Source organism: Eubalaena glacialis, chromosome 18 (assembly GCF_028564815.1).
Source record: "Eubalaena glacialis isolate mEubGla1 chromosome 18, mEubGla1.1.hap2.+ XY, whole genome shotgun sequence".
Lineage (NCBI taxonomy): Eukaryota > Metazoa > Chordata > Mammalia > Artiodactyla > Balaenidae > Eubalaena > Eubalaena glacialis.
The window spans coordinates 3,697,448-3,716,240 of NC_083733.1; the positions used below are offsets into that span (position 1 = coordinate 3,697,448).

The following is an 18,793-nucleotide window of genomic DNA, read 5'->3' on the forward strand; positions in this document are numbered from 1 at the left end:
ACCAACACCCCCCCCTTTTTTTTTTTTTGGTTATCTCCCTGGCCCGGCGTCCCACCACTGACTCAGAGAGCAGGGGTGGGGGAAGGAGGAGAAAGAACTCGCGGGGGCTCGGGCGCCCGGGCAGAAGCAGGAGGAGAGCGGGCAGGCGACAGCGCACGGCGGTGGAGAGCCCCTCGATCAATTTTCATGCAAGAATCATTATCGGTAAATTGGAAAGCTGGCTGCCTGACAGCAGATTTGTCTCCCCTAATGAAAGCGAGAGGGTAGGGGCGCAGCGGCTGGCGGCTGCAGGCGGCGGCGGCTCCTTCCGTCTCTACGCGGCATCTTCCAAGAGCTCCATGCTTCGCAGGGCGATAATAATAGTTTCACTTGCGAGCTTCCCCCCGCGCGGCTGCCGCGCCGGGCAGCAGATCCATGCGGACCGGGATCGGGGTGCAGAGAGCTGGGCTCCCCTCTGCAAACGCGGGGAGAGTGATGCTGCTGGCGGCGGGGTGCTCCCCTCTGCCCCAAAGCGGGGGCCGTTTGCAAACTGTGGGCGGCTGCGGGCGCCGCCGGTCCCCCCTCCGGCTGCCCAACTCCGCGCTCTGGCCGCCCGCCCGCCCGCCCGCCCCTCCTCCCTCCCTCCCCACCCACGTCTGACAGCTGCGGGAGCCGGGAGTTCACCCGCCGCCGGGGACTGGGAGAAGGGTCCCCAAGTCGTGCTCCGGGAGCTCTGGCCCGCCTTTTGTGAAACCCACACGGGGCTGCAGAAACACACCGGCCCGACCCAGGGTGAGCTCCTAAGGCCAGCGGCTTCCTTCTCTCCTTTTCCTCTCACCCCCCACCCCTCAAAAATCCCTGTTGCAAGTGTAATCAAATGCTTGATACCATCTCCCACACTCTCCCTGCACTGGTGCATTATCAGATCCGGGAAGGCATGCTTCCAGGCAAATAGACCTAATAAATGCTATTACTGGGATTCTGCAAGCCCCGGCTGCACCATAGTAACGAGAGCCCTGGCTAATTTGGTTTAAGAAAACGACCAACTGCACAGAGTATGTGTGAGTGAGTGTGGAGCCTGTATCGCTCCTCCCCACCCGCCTCTCTTTCACACCAGCTCACGAAGGCCCCATGTGATAATTCCCCAAATCGAAGGGGGAAAAACCCTGCCGCCAAACCACATCCTGTGCGCTCATTGTCCAGCCCAGCGATTTTAAAGAGACAGGATCCATTTACCCACGCCCGCACACACACTTAAACGCACGCTGCAAAGCTGCCTCTTGATGCGACAATTTATTTTCAAGCCCTTTTACCTTATGAAGGGCCGGTCCCTCAGTGGCACAACCAACCGGAATCGCGACTTGGTAACACTAAGGGGTCACCTTTTGAACCCAGATACAATCACCTTGGTTTGTGGAACAGACCTGAGCCTGCAGGTACGCACGGCAGGTCACCGCGACCACGACAGGCTTGGGTTCCTGCCAACGCTTTCCAGCCGCTGCGTAAATCAGGGGTCCCCAGCGGCAGCCCCGGGGGTCCCTGCTAAACGCGGCGGCTTCGGGTGACAATTGGACTCCTGGAATATGATACTCTAAAGGACAACTCCCGAGGGCAAACTGGAGGAGGTGGGCGGACTCCGCGTGCCTTCTGACCCCTCCCTGCCACTCACCCACCCCCCCACGCCCACCCTGCAAGAATATCTTAAATGGGCTGGGCGGAGCGCTCGGAGCCAAGGGAGGGGTGGCGCTCCTCCCCGCCGCCACCAACGTCTGGGTGGGTGCAGCGCGCAGGCGGCTGCCTTCTTCGCCCGCTGGGCCGCCGTGGGTGCGAGGAGCATCTTTGAATCCCCCAGCCCCCGCGGCGCCCCGCCCGGCGCCCCCTCCCCGCGGGCGGCCGAGCGCGCGCGGGCACCCGGGAGGGCGCTGGGGCTGCCGACCCGGAGGAAACGGGCCGCTCGGGGCCGCCGGCGCCCGCCGCCAGCATCTGGCCGCTCCGCCCCGCGCTGACCCCGGAGGTCACGCCCGGCCCTCGGCGGCGGCGGCCCTTTGTTTCCGGGGCTGCGTGGCGGCGCGCTCAGCACTCCCCGCGCCTCCTCCTGCGCCCGCCGCCGCCTGCGGCCCTGCGAGGGAGACAACGGCCTGACACGGCGGGGTCGGGGTCCAGCACCTGCCCGCCCGACCCCGGACCGGCGTCCGTTTCCCAACCCGCCTTCGCCTCCCACCCACATATTTGATCATCTGCGCCCTTCTGGGAGTGGGGGGGGGGGTCACCAAGGCGCACAACGGACAGCCCAGGCGAGCTGCTGCCCACCCCCCTGACTCCCCATAAGCTCGGAAAATCTCTGATTCTACTTGGGGGAAAAGAGAACTATTTTTCAAAGATCCTAAACTATCAGTTTCTGTTGTCATTCTTTTATTGGTTTTTAATTCTCCGGGATTACACGAACAACAGTAGTAATTAATACTAAACCTTCCTCTACCGTATATGCTAATGGCAGAAGCCATAAAAATTAATTTGCAAACATGTCATTACACAATAGCTGTACAGGCAATAAACCTGTAATTATGGGCCAATCACAGGCAGGGTACAGAGGGAGGGATGCTCCCCCAATCTGCTGGGTGCCCCCCTTCCCCTGCTAAAGTGGAGAAGATGGTGCCAGAAAGAAGCTTGCCTGCTGGGAGCCACCTGTGGAGAATGCTCCCAGACTGGGGATGGCAGAGGGGGTCTTTAGCCTTGAGTTCTAATGGCTTGGCTTCTATGCAAGGCCCCCTGGAGACAGCCACTCCAGGGGAGACTGAAACTGTGGGAGGAGAGGCACGGTGAAGCCTTGGAGAGCTCCCGGGCCTGGCTGGCTGGTGGTGGGTGAGCAGAAAAGGAGTAGGAGGCAGAGAGAACAGGACTTCCCTGGTGGCGCAGTGGCTAAGAATCCGCCTGCCAGTGCAGGGGACACAGGTTCGAGCTCTGGTTCGGGAAGATCCCCACATGCCACGAAGCAACTAAGCCTGCGAGCCACAACTACTGAAGCCCGCACGCCTAGAGCCCGTGTGCCACAACAAGAGGAGCCACCGCGATGAGAAGCCCTGCGCTCACCGCAACTAGAGAGAGCCTACGCGCAACAACGAAGACCCAACGCAGCCAAAAATAAAAAGATAAAATAAATAAATTAATTTTTTTTTAAAAGGGAGAGAGGGAATAGGAGACCCCACACTGGCAGACCAGCACCCGCTTATCTTTGCTTCCCGGTCAAAAGGCAAACATCTCCCCCCCAATAAGTAGTTGAATGCCTGCATCAAATTATCTGAAAATGCTCAGGCCAAGCCCTAATTGCTTTTAGCCACGCCCTGGGGCAGGAGGTGAGCTGTGAGATTCTAGCGATACCCCAAGTCTCCTTTGGCCCTGGGTCTGGGTGGCTCAGAGTAGGTTATTGACATTTCCTGGTGACAGGGACATTTATAACAGAGGAAAATATGAAATCTACCATGGGAGGGTGGCTGCACCACAGCTCCCGACCTGATGCCAAAACAGCTGAAAAGTATAAAGCACCCCCGCCACGCCAAGCAGCCTGCTTAACGGGCTGCCTCTCCACTGAATGGCTCGGTTGTTTGCCATAATGTGGCTGAACGGGGAGTTGGAAGGATTTTTCCTTTCCCACCGGCCCTTGTGGCTTGGCTGTCATTTTTGGAACCCATCACTAAGGCCATTCATTTCCAGGGGACTCACCCCTCCTCGGACGGTGCCTATGGCCTGGCTAGGGGCGGCAGGGGCAGCCAGTCTGGGCCACACGTGGACCAGCTGCCAGGTGCCCAGGTGAGAAGGACAGCACTCTTCTGGGGATTTCAGTTCAGTGGGATTATCTACAAGGATGGGTTACCTCTCTCCATCCCCTTTTCTCTCTCAGAGCCTGGTCACAGCAATACCCTCTCCTCCTGCTCTCCCAGCTCACCTCTGGGGAGGAGTCGGGCATTTACAGCGAAAAGGCAGCAATCAGTACAGGCTGAGCCTCCAGGGTCCCTTTTTACAGTTGGGGCCACTGAAGGGCAAACTCATCCCCACCTCCCTGAGAGACCCCTGCCCACGCTGCCAGCCAACCCAGGGTGAGAGGGAAGCTCTGGGCATGTCCTGGGCCCAGTGGAAAGAAAAGAAAAGAAAAGCGCTGCATCTCTCAACGGGGAAACAAGCTGGGGGCTGGCTGCTTCCTGGAAGCGGCGTGGAGCCCACCAGACGCACACCCCCCCTCCAAGATGCGGGGGGGGGAGGCCCTCCTTCCCCCTCTCCCCAGCTGCACCTTCAAAATGGAGGGGCCCCAGACTCCCTCTAGCGGGCCTGCCGTTGCCACAGCACAGAGACAGCCTAGCCGGCCAAGAGCGTCAGCTGAATGCAGTAAAAATAGCCTCCCAGCACGCGCTGCAAACACTGAGGCCGCAGACAGGGTCTGGATGCGCAGTGGTGTAGCGTCCGGCTCCGAGCGGGAGAGCTCAGTGCCTCTGTGTGCCCACTGGCACTCTGGTGGCTGCCCAGGCCAGGCTGCGACCTCACCTTCTGGAGGGGGCACTGCTCCCCAAGGATTCCAGGGAAAGAAGGCGAGGGGAGGCTGGGAGGCCACGTGGCTAAGCTGAAATGCCCCTTTAGGTCTGCCCCCTCCATTTTCCTCTCTGGGATAATCATGCCAGCTGTTTCCTGAGCACTCAGTCAGTGCCAGCTGCTGTTCTGAGCACTATTCACGGAGAACTCATTAGATCCTCATGACAACTGTGTTCAAGGTCACCCTTAGGAGTTCCATTTTCTAGATGAGGCCCAGAGAGGCCAAGCATCTTGCCCAAGGACACACAGCCAGGAAGGGGCAGAGCCGGGATTTGAAGCTGAGCTGGTTCCAGAGTCCATGTTCATAACCATCAGCTTGGAGTCCGACATACCAGAGTTCAAATTCTGGCTGGGCCCCCACCCACCGTGTGCCCCCAGGCAGTGACGTCACCATTTGAGCCTCAGTTGCCTCACCTGGAAAATGGGATGAAATCAGCCCTGCATTCCAGGAAGACGCAGGTGTGTAACCACTCTGGTGCCTGGCACAGAATAAGGACTCCATAAATAGAGCTGTAAATTACTGTGTTTGGGATAATAGTGATAATAGCAATAATAGCAGTTACCACGGGCAGGGCCTCAGTACAGCCATGCTACTTGCTTTGCTAAGGGCTTTATCTTATCTGGAACCTGCCGCCACCCCACGGGGCAGACCTACAATGACCATCACCCGGATCTGTACACGAGGACGCGGAGGCCCCAAGAGGTGAAGCCACTCACCCAAGGGCACCCAGGGAGTAGACACACCCGCTTTCTCCCTCCGTCCAGCTCTGGCCCTTAGGTGACTGGACATGAGTGAAAGTTCTGTCTCAAGATAAGCAAGTCTGAGCTTGAAAGAGAAAGGGAGAACTTCTGCCCCGTCAAGGTGATGTCTGCAAACCCGGGTTCTGTTTCCATCTTGGCCTGGTGTGTTTACTTTTGCTTTCCTCTACCAGTGGCTCCAGGCTCCCCACCCAGGGAGTGCTCCCAGGCCTCCCACGGCCTTGTCCACCTGTCCTGGTATGATGGGCTAATGGTGGCCCGCCAAAATATATGTCCACCTGGAACCATGAATTGGACCTTAACTGGGAAAGGAGTCTAGGGACTTCCCTGGTGGCGCAGTGGTTAAGACTCTGCACTCCCAATGCAGGGGGCCCGCGTTCAATCCCTGGTCAGGGAACTAGATCCCACGTGCATGCCGCAACTAAGAGTTTGCATGCCACAACTAAGGAGCCCACGTGCCACAACTCAGGAGCTCGTGAGCTGCAACTAGGACCCGGTGCAACCAAATAAATAAATAAATATTTTTTAAAAAAAGAAAGAAAGAAAAGGAGTCTGTGCAGGTGTAATTAAGTTAGGATCTCGAGTTGAGATCATCCTGAATCATCGGGGTGGGCCCTAAAATCCAGTGGCAAGTATCCTTGTAAAAAGAGAAGCAGACAGACAGAAGAGAAGACACAAGGGAAAACGCCGTGTGAAGACAGAGGCAGAGGTTGGAGGGAAGCAGCCATAAGCCAAGGACACCTGGAGCCCCCAGGAGCTGGAAGAGACGGGAAGGACCCTCCTCTACAGCCGCTATAGGGAGGACGGTGGCCCTGCTGACACCTTGATTTCAGATTTCTGGCCTCCAGAACTGGGAGAGAATAAATTTCTGATGTTTCAAGCCACCCAGTTTGGGGTACTTTGTTACAGCAGCCACAGGAAACTCATACATCCTGTCACTTCTGTGAAAATGGAAGGCCCTCTGTCCTGCCAACCCAGGGAGGCCCTGGGCCTTGTCCAAGGCAGGATGCTATGGGCCTTGGGCCAGCTGGGTCAATCTCTCCTTCAGGCCTGTAGCAAGGGCTGGGAGGAAGATGAAGTGTGCCGGGCCCACGGGCAGGTGTGCACTCAGGCCACCTGCACTCCGTGAAGCTGAAGTCAACTCTCCTTGGCTAGAGGGCTTTCCGATGACCTGCCTGCCCTCTTGTCTCCCCCGCCGGTGACACACATTTGTTGGCTGGGGTTTGGGCAGCGGCCTGGGCTACAGGAGATCATCGAGTATGGCAATTTGCCTGGGGAACATCCAGCCAGACAGCCTTGCCCAATCAACCTATAAACTGAGGGCTCCGCTGGCCTTGAGCATCCCAGCCAGCCCCATGAGGCCCAGGGTAACAAAAACAAACAACAAGAAGCCTGGTGGCCGGCTTTTCACCAAACCTGTTTCCCTTCTCTCTTCAGCTCATACCCAGACTACATTTCTCAGCCTCCCATGCAGATGTGTGGGGCCAGATGACCACATTCTGGCCAAGAGAACGCAGTGGAAGTAATAACTCGCCGGCTCCACGTTCCCCTTCCGGGTCTGCCCACCAGATGTCAGCTCCCAGGATGACCTTGAACCCATGTACAGAAGACACAGCACCTCCATCACGCCCCCAAATGTTGTTGAGAGCAGAGGCCCCTGCATGGGCCCCCACCAATTATATATTACATTGGCACACGATTAAGAAATATATTTCTACTGGGGAGTGTGTATAGAAGGCAACTTCTAGTGTGATGAGCCACTGAGCTATCCGGGGCTCTTTGTTACAGCAGCTAATGTTAGTTTCATATACATACCAAGAGATCTCCTTTATGGATATTTACTTAATGACCAGCATTGCACTGGATGCTTTAAATACATTATCTTATATCATCCTCACAATAAAAATAAATCTTTCATTACCCTCATTTTTCAGATGGGCAAACTGAGGTCCAGAGAAGTCAAGTGACTTGCCCAAGGTCATACAGCCAGTGAGAGGAAAATCCGATTGCAATCCAGACCCTGCATTTTAAACTGCTCTCTCTGGTGTCCCCCTCAACTCTCTTCAGCAGGAGCTGGCAAAGGGGCTTAAAACCCCTTTTTAATGAAAAGCCAAGCAAGCAAACAAAAACGAGAACACCGCACGTCGCTGCCTACACACAGAACCGCGTACCTGACCTCCAGGTTGGGGCTGCCGCTGGAGCCGGATGCCGGGCAAGCTCAGGATTTGGGAACCCTTTACAATAATGGTTTTACAAGACATACGCCGTGATGTCGCCAAAGTGCTGCCTCCCCGTGGGCTGCACGGATGCCAGAGAAATCAGACAGAGGCTGCGTCTGGGACTGCCGGGCCACATAGCTCCTCCCTGCAGGGGGACCCCCCGCCTGTCCTCGCCCCCGCGCCACCACCCCGGGATGCTGGCAGGCCTCAGTCTATTCATAATCTCAGACAGCTCTGGTTGTCAACGTCCTGCTTCGTGCAGCGCCAGCAAGCACAGAGCTGGCAAGCGTCTGTCGAAAAGCACGGAGGAAGGTCTCCGGGGGTGGGGAGGGAAAACGCGGGGGTCAGGCGCGGCGGCACCTTCTGTGGACACGGCGACAGCCCGTGTGTGGCCTGCCCGCTCAGATCCTACTCCAGCCGCCGTCCTGCTCAGCTGCCTGGAGGCAGGCTGACAAGGCTTTCTTCTCCCCACCGGTGCCTGCCCACCAGGGACCCAGGGACCAAGCGAAAGCCTGTTCGAGGGAAAAAGGCATTTGTGAACAACTCTCCCCACTGCCTGCTGCTGGCGTCTGCCGGGCAAGGAGTCACTGCCGGGACGTAATTACCCGTTGGTGGATGACACACAGATCTGCCTGTCTACCCCTGGGCCTGACTGCTTCAGGTCTGTGTAGCCCTCTGGCCAACACGATGCGGTTCTTAAGACGTGGCTTTGTGCCTGCTTCTCTTCACGCTGGGCACAGCTTTCAGTAGGACAGAGTTGGAGTGGGGAGCCCTGGCCCCCCTTTTATTCTTCTCTACCTGCACCTTGCAAAGAAATCCCGGTGGGCCCTCCCACTTCTTTTCCCCCTGCACCTCCCTTGCCCACCATCTCTCTGCCGTCCCCCAAGCCCTGAGCTGCCCATTCTTTATCCTCCGATGGGTCATGCCTGAACTGATGAGACTCCGGCCACATCCCCAACAAGAGATATTCTCCCCGGAGAACGGCTCTGCTTTCGGTCGTTTTCAAAGCATGGATGTGGCACAACTGACATTTGGGGCCAGATAATTCTTTCTTGTGGGGGCTGCCCTGTGCATTGCAGGCTGTTTAGCAGCACCCCTGGCCTCCACCCATGGGATGCCAGGGGCACACCCCAGCTATGACAATGAAAATGTCCCCAGACATGGCCAAATTCCACCCCCCGCAGGGGTATGAAAATTGCCCTGGTTGAGAGCCATTGATGTTTCATAAAGGATCCAGCCAGGGGAATTCCCTGGAGGTCCAGTGGTTAGGATTCCGTGATTTCACTGCCAAGGGCCTGGGTTCGATCTCTGGTCAGGGAACTAAGATGCCCCGAGATCCCAAGGCAAGCCACTTGGTGCAGCCAAAAAGGATCCAGCCAGGGCGCTGAGTGACCTGACTTTTAGACTTAGCACTACCGTTGGCCTTAGGCAAACAAATGCCCTCTCTTGGCCCCAATTTTACCACAGAAAAAATTAGAGGGGCTGAATGGGGTGCTGTGGTCTTCCAGCTGTCTCTGATTCTCTGAGGCTGATGGTTCCAAAGTGGCGATGAGCTTGGGATTCAGGAAATAGGATCATAAGAAAAGGAATCTAGTGATGTTGCAGTGTCATACAGGAAAAAGGAGGGAGGGGCCCATATGTTAGAGGTGGGCAACCTCAGTGCCTTGTGGCCTTTTCTCCAATCCTCTTTCTCTCCAACCTAAACAAAACCTGCTCTGAAAAAAAGTACCTGCTATCAGTCATTAACACTCTAGTATGATTTAACTCCACCTCCACTATCGTCTTACAACCAAGGCTGTAGCCCCGACTGGAGCCATCTCATGGCTAACTGGAACAGCTGTAGGATGTATTTGGGAAAGGCAGGACAAAAGAGCCATTCTGCCCACTTGGGTTTAAATGGTGGTTTCAATTTCATAACATCACGTGAGGTGAACTTCCGGGTGCCCTGTGTTACATACAGTCCATTTCAACAGCTGCCACGGGGGAGGAAACAGCATCAGTCAAGAGCTGGGGTTGGGAGAAGTTATGTGGCTTGGATGAACTATGATACAGACGCACGTCCAGCAGGACCACCAACAAACCAGGCACTGGTGGCCAGCTCCCCCGGGCTTCACGACCATCAGTCTCCTGACAGCACCTGGCAAACGCGTTTGTGCTGAGCTAAACAGAGCAGCAAGGCCAGAGCATTCTCAGTTGGTGACCACAATCCTGACCCATGTGTCTCAAAGACAGGATTTCCGGTTGTTTGTGGGGGTGGATTATCCCAGAATCAGCTCTGCTTCAGATTTTGGTTGGGAGGCAGGATGCCTGTTCCTGGGGTTGGGGGGGAACATACACCTGTTTAATTCCATAGAGTGGGAGGCATGTGGGTTTGGGAAAGGCCGCTGGGTCCTAGCGCAGCTCCACCCCCACTGCAGGTACAGCAGGGCTGTGGCCTTCTCTGGCCTTCAGTCTCCTCCTCGGTAGGACGCTCAGACTAAATGATCCCCCAGGCCTTCCAGCTCCGCGAGTCCATGATTAATAAAACTCAGACACACCATCTGCTCACTCCGACATTTAAGAAACAGAACAGGTTTCCAAAGAGAAAGCTGCCCCGTGCAGCTTGCTTTTCCTCCTGCGCCTGCTGATGGAGTGTGGGTTCACACCCTCCCCGCATCCCAGCCCCGACTTGGAAAATCTCGACACACACACGCATACACACACACAATCACACACAGAGCTGTCTCCCCTGCTCCTCCCCAGAGGCCAGAGATGCAGGAGCTAGCTGATGCCCTAGTCAAACTCGGAACCACCCGGCCCCCCTCCGGACCTTGCACCCTTTATAATGTCCTCTCCGGCTGGAGGGCGAGACGTGCATCTTGGTAACACGGCCCCGAACTTCCCAACTCAGTTGGCGCTGACTCATCTCTCCCACCAGTTCAGCTCCTCCTCGGTGCTGGGGAGTGAGAACGGCTGCCCCCTTCACAGGTGGGGAAACTGAGCTCGAGGAGGGAAGGGTCAGCCCCAAGGGCACACAGGTGACAAGCAGGGCAGGAGGGGCGTCACCTCGGCAGAGTAGACATGTGTCAAATGTTCGTGCCATGCAGGGCGAGTTCCCACAGTCCGGCTCATCACACAGGACGCCCCCGAGGCTGTATCCTGCGGATGACCCTTCACCACCCGAGGTGGCCTTGTCTCTAACACAAGGTGCTAAAGAAGGCCAGAGAAGGCCACAGCCATGCTGTACCTGCAGTGGGTGGGGGTGGAGCTGCGCTAGGACCCAGCGGCCTTTCCCAAACCCACATGCCTCCCACTCTATGGAATTAAACAGGTGTATGTTCCCCCCCGAACCCCAGGAACGGTCCTCAGGCCCACTTGCTATCAGACACAGAACATGGACCCTCTGTGCCAGGCCAATGGCCCTGCTGCGTCTGCCGAGTGGCCTACGATCAAGGGCACCTGAAGCCAGGCCAAGGGGAGGGAGGCGGGGGGAGACATTCTGGGCCAGGTGAGACCTGGCCAAGCTCAAGAGCTGAGCCTGGGCGGCGAGGGTAAGGTCAGACCGGTGATGGCTGTGTGGCAGCCAGGTGTCCTGATGGACCTGCTGTTACCTCCTCCAACTGCCCAGGTCCTGCCCCCGGCTGGGCCCCACAGAGGACATTCCTAGGAAAGCCCCTGGCCCAGGATCTGCGACTCCATGTGGGTTGAATCTCAGCAGACCCCACTCAAGTGCCCTCTCTCTGCGGGCCGCCCCCATGGGGTCAGCTGGATTTCAGACTCTCTCTGCTGCTGTCACCCGGATGCTGCACGTGGCCACCTGCTCCTGCCCTGATCACAGCGTCGGCCACTCCATGCCGAGCACAGACGTCCCTCTCATCCTCTGTCCCCTGCCGCGCCCACTCCTCCCCCCACCCTGCTCGGAGAAGTGGCCTGGACTTCCTGTTTCTCGTAATCTCCAATAAGGTCAACCCAAAAAGCCAGATAAAAATATCCCTCCAGCTTCTCAAGAGTACCAGGTCAAAACGGACAGGGAAACTGGAATCCCCAGAGCTGACTGGGCTCAAAGGCCACATTGGTCCCAAGGGCATGTACCATCCTATGAAATTCGAACTTACGTTTTTATGGCCTTGAAGGTCAAGGGGGACAGAAAGCAAAGCCTCGGTCCTCTGTACAAGTTGGGGGTCTAAGAGAAGACCCTTCCCACAATAAGCCAAGGCCCCAGAGAAGTACCCACTCAGGGTGAGAGTGAAGGGGAAGCTGGCCAGCCCTTGCGCAGATGCACTGCCAGGCTGAAGTCGAGTGCTGCCTGGGAATGTCAAATCCTGAACTGGATTAAGGAGGCTCCAAAGAGGTTGTGTCTCTAGGCACCTACCAGAAACAAACACACGTCCTCCTGAAGGAGATCACCTTCATCCCAGGCTTCAACTTATACCTCTAAATTTTTTAAAAAAATATAATGACTAGCACACAGTCGAAGATAACCAGTCACCCAAGAAACGCACACTTCCTGGTTGGGAGTCAGCAGCTACAACAGCCAACAGAAGCAGATCTGCAGTGACTCGAGAGGTTGGAATTACTGAAGACTCCACAACTCTGCTGGCTCCCATCAAGAGAGAAAAGACAAGCCGAAGGGATGTGCTGAGAACAGGAAACCGTAACAAGAGAAGCATCACAGTTGAACATCTCACCAGGATGAAGTCTCCACGAGGGCAGGGACTCTGCCTGTTCACCACCACCTCCCCTAGGACCATGCCTGACCCCCAGGGGGAGCTCAGTAGCTCCCTGTGGACTCTTTAGGACCCGAGACCCTCAGGGAGGTGAGAGTGGGGCGATCGTCCTGTTCCAGGTAAGTCTGGCGAATCATTCTAGTCAGTGAGAAAATAGGTGAGAGGAGGTGATTAACCCCCAATTTCCCTTCACTGTGACATTTCTCTGTGTGAAGGTAGGTGCACATGAAAAAAACAAACTCAGCCACAGAACGGCCTCCACAGTGGAAAAAAACAACCCAGAGGTGTAATGGCTGCTGCAAAAAGCTGAATCCTTTAGGCCAAAACAAGCAACCCCCCACCGCTATAATTTCGAGTTATCCGTTCTTTATTACAATCCCTGGCCTTGGCTCTCAAAGCATCTACCAGGGAATCTTTCTGTAGGGGCAATTTTGGTGCCTGCAATTAGCTGAACAGGCATCTTTTGTCCCCACTAAAGCACTCAATTGCAGGTGTAATTAGGTTCCCTCACCCCTGAAATCTGCAGAGAGCTGCCCGCCTTGACTAACTGCACCCACAATTAAGTGCTTACGGGCATGTGGCTGGAGCCGGCAAACATGTGCACGCAGCTAATAGCGGGGGCATGGAGCAGCCTTTCAAAAATAGACACTGTGTTGGAGAGATCCAGCCTCTTTCCATTTGTTGTTCAAACGGCTCTGTCCAGCTGGGAATAATGAGAAAAGACAAACACGCCAATTAGGCTAGGTCCATACATAAATAAACCGCACAGCTCCTTAATTAAGCCACTTATAGGAGTGGGCAAGGCTGGGAGAAGTGGGAAGGGGAGCGATGGCCCTGTAGGGCCAGGGCTTGGCCTGGAGGAGCCGGGGGTGCGGATGCCATTTTGGCCAAGATGGCGGAGCCAAGTGGGAGGCCTCCATCCATCACTGGGGGTTGTGGACCACTTCAGCCAAGGGATGCCGGCGGGTGTGGGGGGCAGACTTGGGGGCTGGAGGAGGATTGTGGGGGTGGGGAGGGGTCTCCAGATGCTCCCCAGGATGAGAGGGAGGTTGGGTTAGGGAAGGCAGTAAAGGCAGCCTAAATCCCGCCACCAGGAGACGGCAGTATGGGACTGAGCCTCCTTTGTCCTTTTCCATGAGCTGGCTTGGCCTGGCACACGACCTCTTCCCTGAAAGCAGCCACACATCTGCTCTCTCCTCCTCTGCCGCCTCCTCCTCCCCGGGGCCTCAGAAGGGTGCTGAAGTCCAAAATCAAATCACCTGCCTGTTTCCACAGCTGGCTCCCTCAAGGCGCCTTCAGTGGAGACTCAGGCCCTGGCCAAGCCTCCCCAGCCACAAACTGTACCCAGGCTATGTGGACGCACAGTTCAAGACAAAGGAGGGACACGTGTGGTCAGGGATCAGGTCAGGATGTGCCGGGCGGTAAAGGGCAATTGGTGACGGTGGGTGATTTCTGTATCTCCGACCCCACCACCAGCCCTAGCCCCACCATACACTCTCCACACCCCCTGCCACGCTGCTGGATTGCTTCTCAACAATAAAACCCAGCAGATTGCAGTCGCTGTAATCAGGCAAGGAAGCAAAGCCTCCCGCTCCCCCAGCAGTGCCTCTGAAAGTGATTTGCCTTTTGCAGAGCTCAGCAGTCCCGGCTGGAAGCAAAGGGCAAAGGCAATATTTAGATAATTAAAAACCCATTGCTGACGGGCCAGCCGGGTGGCCACAGGTGGCTTCGGGGTGGACCAGCAATGGCTCAGAATGGCCAGTGCGCCTTCTCTCCTCCCCTTCCAGCTACAGTTAAAGGAGATAACAGGTCTGGGAGGCAGGCAGGTGACCACTGGGAAATTCTGCCCTGAGAACAATTGGGCTGAAGCCTGGGATTCTGGCTCCACAGTCCCTACAAGACCCGGGCCAGGCCCCGCCTCTGCCTCACCTCTCCTCCAGCCACGCCAGCCTGCCTGGACTCTTCCTGCCTCAGGGCCTTTGCACTGGCTGTGCCCTCTGCCTGGACCTCTCTTCCCCAGCTATCCACACAGCCTCCCTCCCCCCATTCAAATTCCACCTCCTCAGGAAGGCCCGCCCTGAATGCCATCCAAAGAAGTTTCACATGGCCCTCCCTAGTCGCCCCATCCTCTCACTCTACAGTGGGGTTTCTGTTAACACTTCATCCCTGAATCTACACCTGACATTTCTGTCATCTTGTTCATCTTTCTCTGTGGGACTGACGTGGCGTCTCCAGCACTGCATCAGCGGTGCCTAGTATGGTGGCCGGTGCTCCATGGGGACCCGGTCCTGAATAAGTGAATGAATGAATGAATGATGCCCAAGTTGGATACAGAGCAACCCAGGGCACGGCCTCAGAAGGGGGGCCGGGTTACAAACCAGATGGGGAATGCACTCTGGAAGCTTCTGGGTGGGGGGGGTGTCCCTCTCCATGGGAGCTGAAGTTGGAAGGCATCCCTGGCCGCAGCCCTCCCCCAGCTTTGCGGCCCCGGGCAGCAAAGGTGACCACAGGTCGATCTGGCCAAGCAGCCTGTGTCTCCTCGTTTAGCCTCTGAATTTTTAAAGCTTGACTTGGTGCCAAGAATCACTGAGCTCCCAGGAACCCAGCCTCGCGCCTCCGTCTGACCCTCTTCCCACTCCCCTGCTCCCAGCTGATGCCTGTGAAAACCCAAATCAAGGTAGGCTCCTCCTCACAACGACCAAGCCTCGATTACCTGTCGTCACGGGGACGGCGGGAGCAGGGACTACTGCAGCACACAGATAACCTGAGGCCCCAGTCTCAGGCCCCGGGTCCTCTGCCCCATCAAACATCGCCTGCAGCTGCTGCTGGGCCCCCAAAGAACAGGCTTGAATTTCATGCCCCCTTTGTTCCCCCCACCTCTGCTTCAACGGGGCCTTCCCAGGAAAGGTGATGGGCAACGGCCCCCTTCTCGCCCCACCTGTTGGGATGGGTCCTCTGACGGGCTTGGGGCCACACCTACTGCTCCGGACCCCTTGGTCTCCCACTCCTTCAAACTCCTGGAGTGTGTGCTCCACACACAGTGCAATCCGCGCCTCGCCACCCCCCAGCATGCCAGCTCTGGAGTTTCTGGAGCCTTCTGGATTGTGACCAATGGCAGCCTTGACAGTCTGACTGGTGGCCAAGCCAGCCATGCCTGCTTCTCCTTGGAGGCCCCAAAGTGCCCCACCTCTCCCCAGCCCCTGCTCAGTTGGGTTGGATCACTTCTTCTTGGGTGCAGGAAACAGGTGAGACAGCCAGCCCAGGCCAGGCAGCCTCCTGGGGGCCAGGTGGCCTGGGTCCAAACCCACCTGTCACTCGTGGCCCCTGACTTCTCTCCACCTCCAGTTCTTCCCAGCACTGAGTGTGGATGAAAGTGTAGAACATGCCAGCCCCCTGCCCCACGCATCCCGTTATCTGTAACGTCTGGCTAACGTCCCCACGTCACCGGCCTCTGCCCGAGGTTGACTCAGGAAGGGGACCGCAAGACCATGTGTTTGCCAAGTGGCAGACACCTTGGAGCCCCTCCTCCTCCCTGGGAATGGAGGTGGCTTGGCCCCCGAAGCTTCAGGAAGGGCCCTTGCCTCTTCCCACCCCATGTAGCCAACTTCACCGTCAGTTCACCGAGAGGGTTCTGCTTCCCCTTTTCGAAGGAGTCCTGATCTAAGCCTAAGCATCAGCCCACTTCCCTAAAGGAAACAAGCCAGTGGGGCCCCATGGAGAACTCAGAGCGTCCTGGCCTTTAGCCAAACCCACGGACGCTTGGCTGGTGACCTGGTCAGTTCTACAAATCCCCAGGCAGTTGCTGGGCCTCCCTCTCTGGGACACTTCCCCTTAGTCGTCCCCTCCAAGTTCCCCCTGAATCTCTTTCTCATGGCCCTTGGGGTCTGCGTCATCATGGTCCCCTCCAGACACCACTGCCCTGATGACCCAGCCTTTACTGTCTCTTCCGTCTTTGAATCCCAAGGTCTGCTATACAGCAGGTAATCACTGAATGCTCGCCTGGTATATAGCAGGTGCTCCATGAATGCATGTCAGGCGACAGAGGCAGAGGCGCTGGGCCATCAAGGCCCACGTCTGAAGGAGTTTGGGAAACTGATTCTTCCGGCCCTGTAGTCACGCATCACCTTCCAGCAAAGTGAGGGTAGGGGGTGAAAAAGTGGTTCCCCAGTGGCCCCGGGGTAGGGGCTGCTTTGTTTTGGTCTCTCGGTCCCTGGGTTTGGGGCTGGGGTCTTGACCACATGCAGCTCCAGATTAGCGGGGGTCCCACCCACTTCTGCTTTCACTGGGTGTCACCACAAACCACCCAGCCAGCCTTCCTCTTATCAGCAACTGTCACGCCCAGAGGGCTGCGGTAGCTTTGTTTTTTCATCCCTCCCTCCAGGGAGCCCTGATAAGGAGGCCAACCTTTACCCTCTGCTGCTTCCCCTAGTAGCCTGGAAAAGCTTCCCCATTAACGGGGCCTGGGGCTTCTGGATAGTAACTCCACTGACCCCACCCCTTGCCCTGCAGAAGGAAGCTGGGAGGGCCCGGTTCCCCATGCAGGAGAACCTCACCCCCCCAGGACACCTCACAGTGGCCCCAGGAGGCCAAGATGGTGGCCTGGAAGGGGTGTGCTGGGCGGAAAGCCAGGCCTGACAGCTGGTGGGTCTCCGCGAGGAAGCCTGTTTGTAGGACTAGCTCGCTGGCTGGTTTATAATCTTGGCACCATCGAGCAGGAAGCGTGGAGCCAGCCAGAAGCGCAGAGGGCAAGCCTTGCTCGTGACCCGCCCCCCCTCCATCTCAACAGCAGCCTCTCTTCCCTGTCTCGGTGCCGGGAGCCCTTCAGGGCAGGGGCCAGGCCTCGCTTATGTCTGCATCCAGCATCAGGGAGAAGCCTGGTCTAGGGAGCTGCTGAGAGGGCTGTGGGCGGCGTGCAGAAGTGAGAGCCCTGTCCTGTCAGCTGGTAAGGAGCCGGCGCCTCACCACGCACACCTGGCCCTCTAGCTCACAGTCCCTAACTCTCCATCCCAAACAGCCCCGAGTGCCTGTCCATCAGCAAAAGAACGGATGGAGGGACTTCCCTGGTGGCTCAGTGGTTGAGAATCTGCCTGCTAATGCAGGGGACACGGGTTCGAGCCCTGGTCCGGGAAGATCCCACATGCTGCGGAGCGACGAAGCCCGTGCACCACAACTATAGAGCCTGCGCTCCAGAGCCCACGAGCCACAACCACGGAGCCCGCGTGCCACAACTACTGAAGCCCGCGCGCCTAGAGCCCGTGCTCCACAACAAGAGAAGCCACCGCAATGAGAAGCCCACGCACCGCAACGAAGAGTAGCCCCCGCTCGCGGCAACTAGAGAAAGCCCGCGCGCAGCAACGAAGACCCAACGCAGCCAAAAATAAATAAATAAAATAAATAAATTTATATTAAAAAAAAAGAACGGATGGACAGCTGCGCTGGCTCTCACACAGGAATATCGCTCAGCAACCTGGACGAGTGTCACAGACAGAATGTTGCACAGAGGCACCCAGGCTGCAGAGCACCCTCGGCACACACAACTCCCCTTGCACGAGGTCCCAGCGCAGGCGAAGCTCCCCGAGGACACGTGCAGAAGAACGGGAGGTAGGGGCGCGCACAGATGCGGGCACACCCACGTGCATCGCATTGTTCACAACAGGCCAAACGCGAAAGCAACTCAAGTGCCCACCAACAGATGAACGAATAAACAAATATGCTATACACACACAGTGGAACAGTATTCAGCCTTGAAAAAGGAACGAAGCACTGACACCTGCTACAACATGGATGAACCTTGAAGACACTGTGCCGAGATAAGCCAGTCACGAAAGGACAAATCCTGTATGAGTCCACTGATGTGAGGTCCCTAGAGGGGTCCCAGTCATAGAGACAGAAAGTAGGATGGTGGGCTTCCAGGGGCTGGGGGAGGGGGCTGGGGACTTCAGTTTAGGAAGATGGATGGTGGTGATGCTTGTGTAACACTGAACACTGATCTGAACATCGAAAAATGGGTGAGACACTAAATTTTACGTTTTGTATATTTTAACCACAATTTGAAAACAAGAAGCAGCGAACCTCGAGGGATGGAAAGCAGATCAGTGGCCGGGGTGGGGAGAAGACTGGGCAGGTACACCTGGGAAGGAACTTTCTGGAGTGACAGCAATTTCCATACCTGGATTGAGACGGTGATTACACAGATGTGCACATACGTGTCAAAGGCCAAAGAACAGAACTCTTTAAATGGCGGCATTTTAGGAAACGCAAACCCTACCTCAAAAAAGCTGATTTTAAACGGTAAAAAAAACCTTCGAACCCTCGTCTCAATGCACATACGGTTCTATTTACAAGGTATTTTTATGTACTCTACATTAATAATCTCTCCGTTATAAAATATATGCAAAAAGAGAGCTTTTTGAAGAGATGAGAAAAATAGAGTTCTAGCATATTCTTCCTGAGTTAATGGGTCGCTGGGTCCCCGCTTTGGAAGACAGGGGTCACGGCAGTCTGTGGGAGATTCCAAGTGCTGCGGGAGCTCGGGAGGAGGAAGAGCTG

General features: G+C 56.5%; 1 protein-coding gene across 4 annotated transcripts in view; it reads right to left on the reverse strand.

Moving 5' to 3' along the window:
• The window catches only part of GSE1 (Gse1 coiled-coil protein), a 422,772-nt gene that overhangs the window by 111,186 nt on the left and 292,793 nt on the right, over nt 1–18,793 (reverse strand). The gene's annotated exons all lie outside the window — the stretch shown is intronic.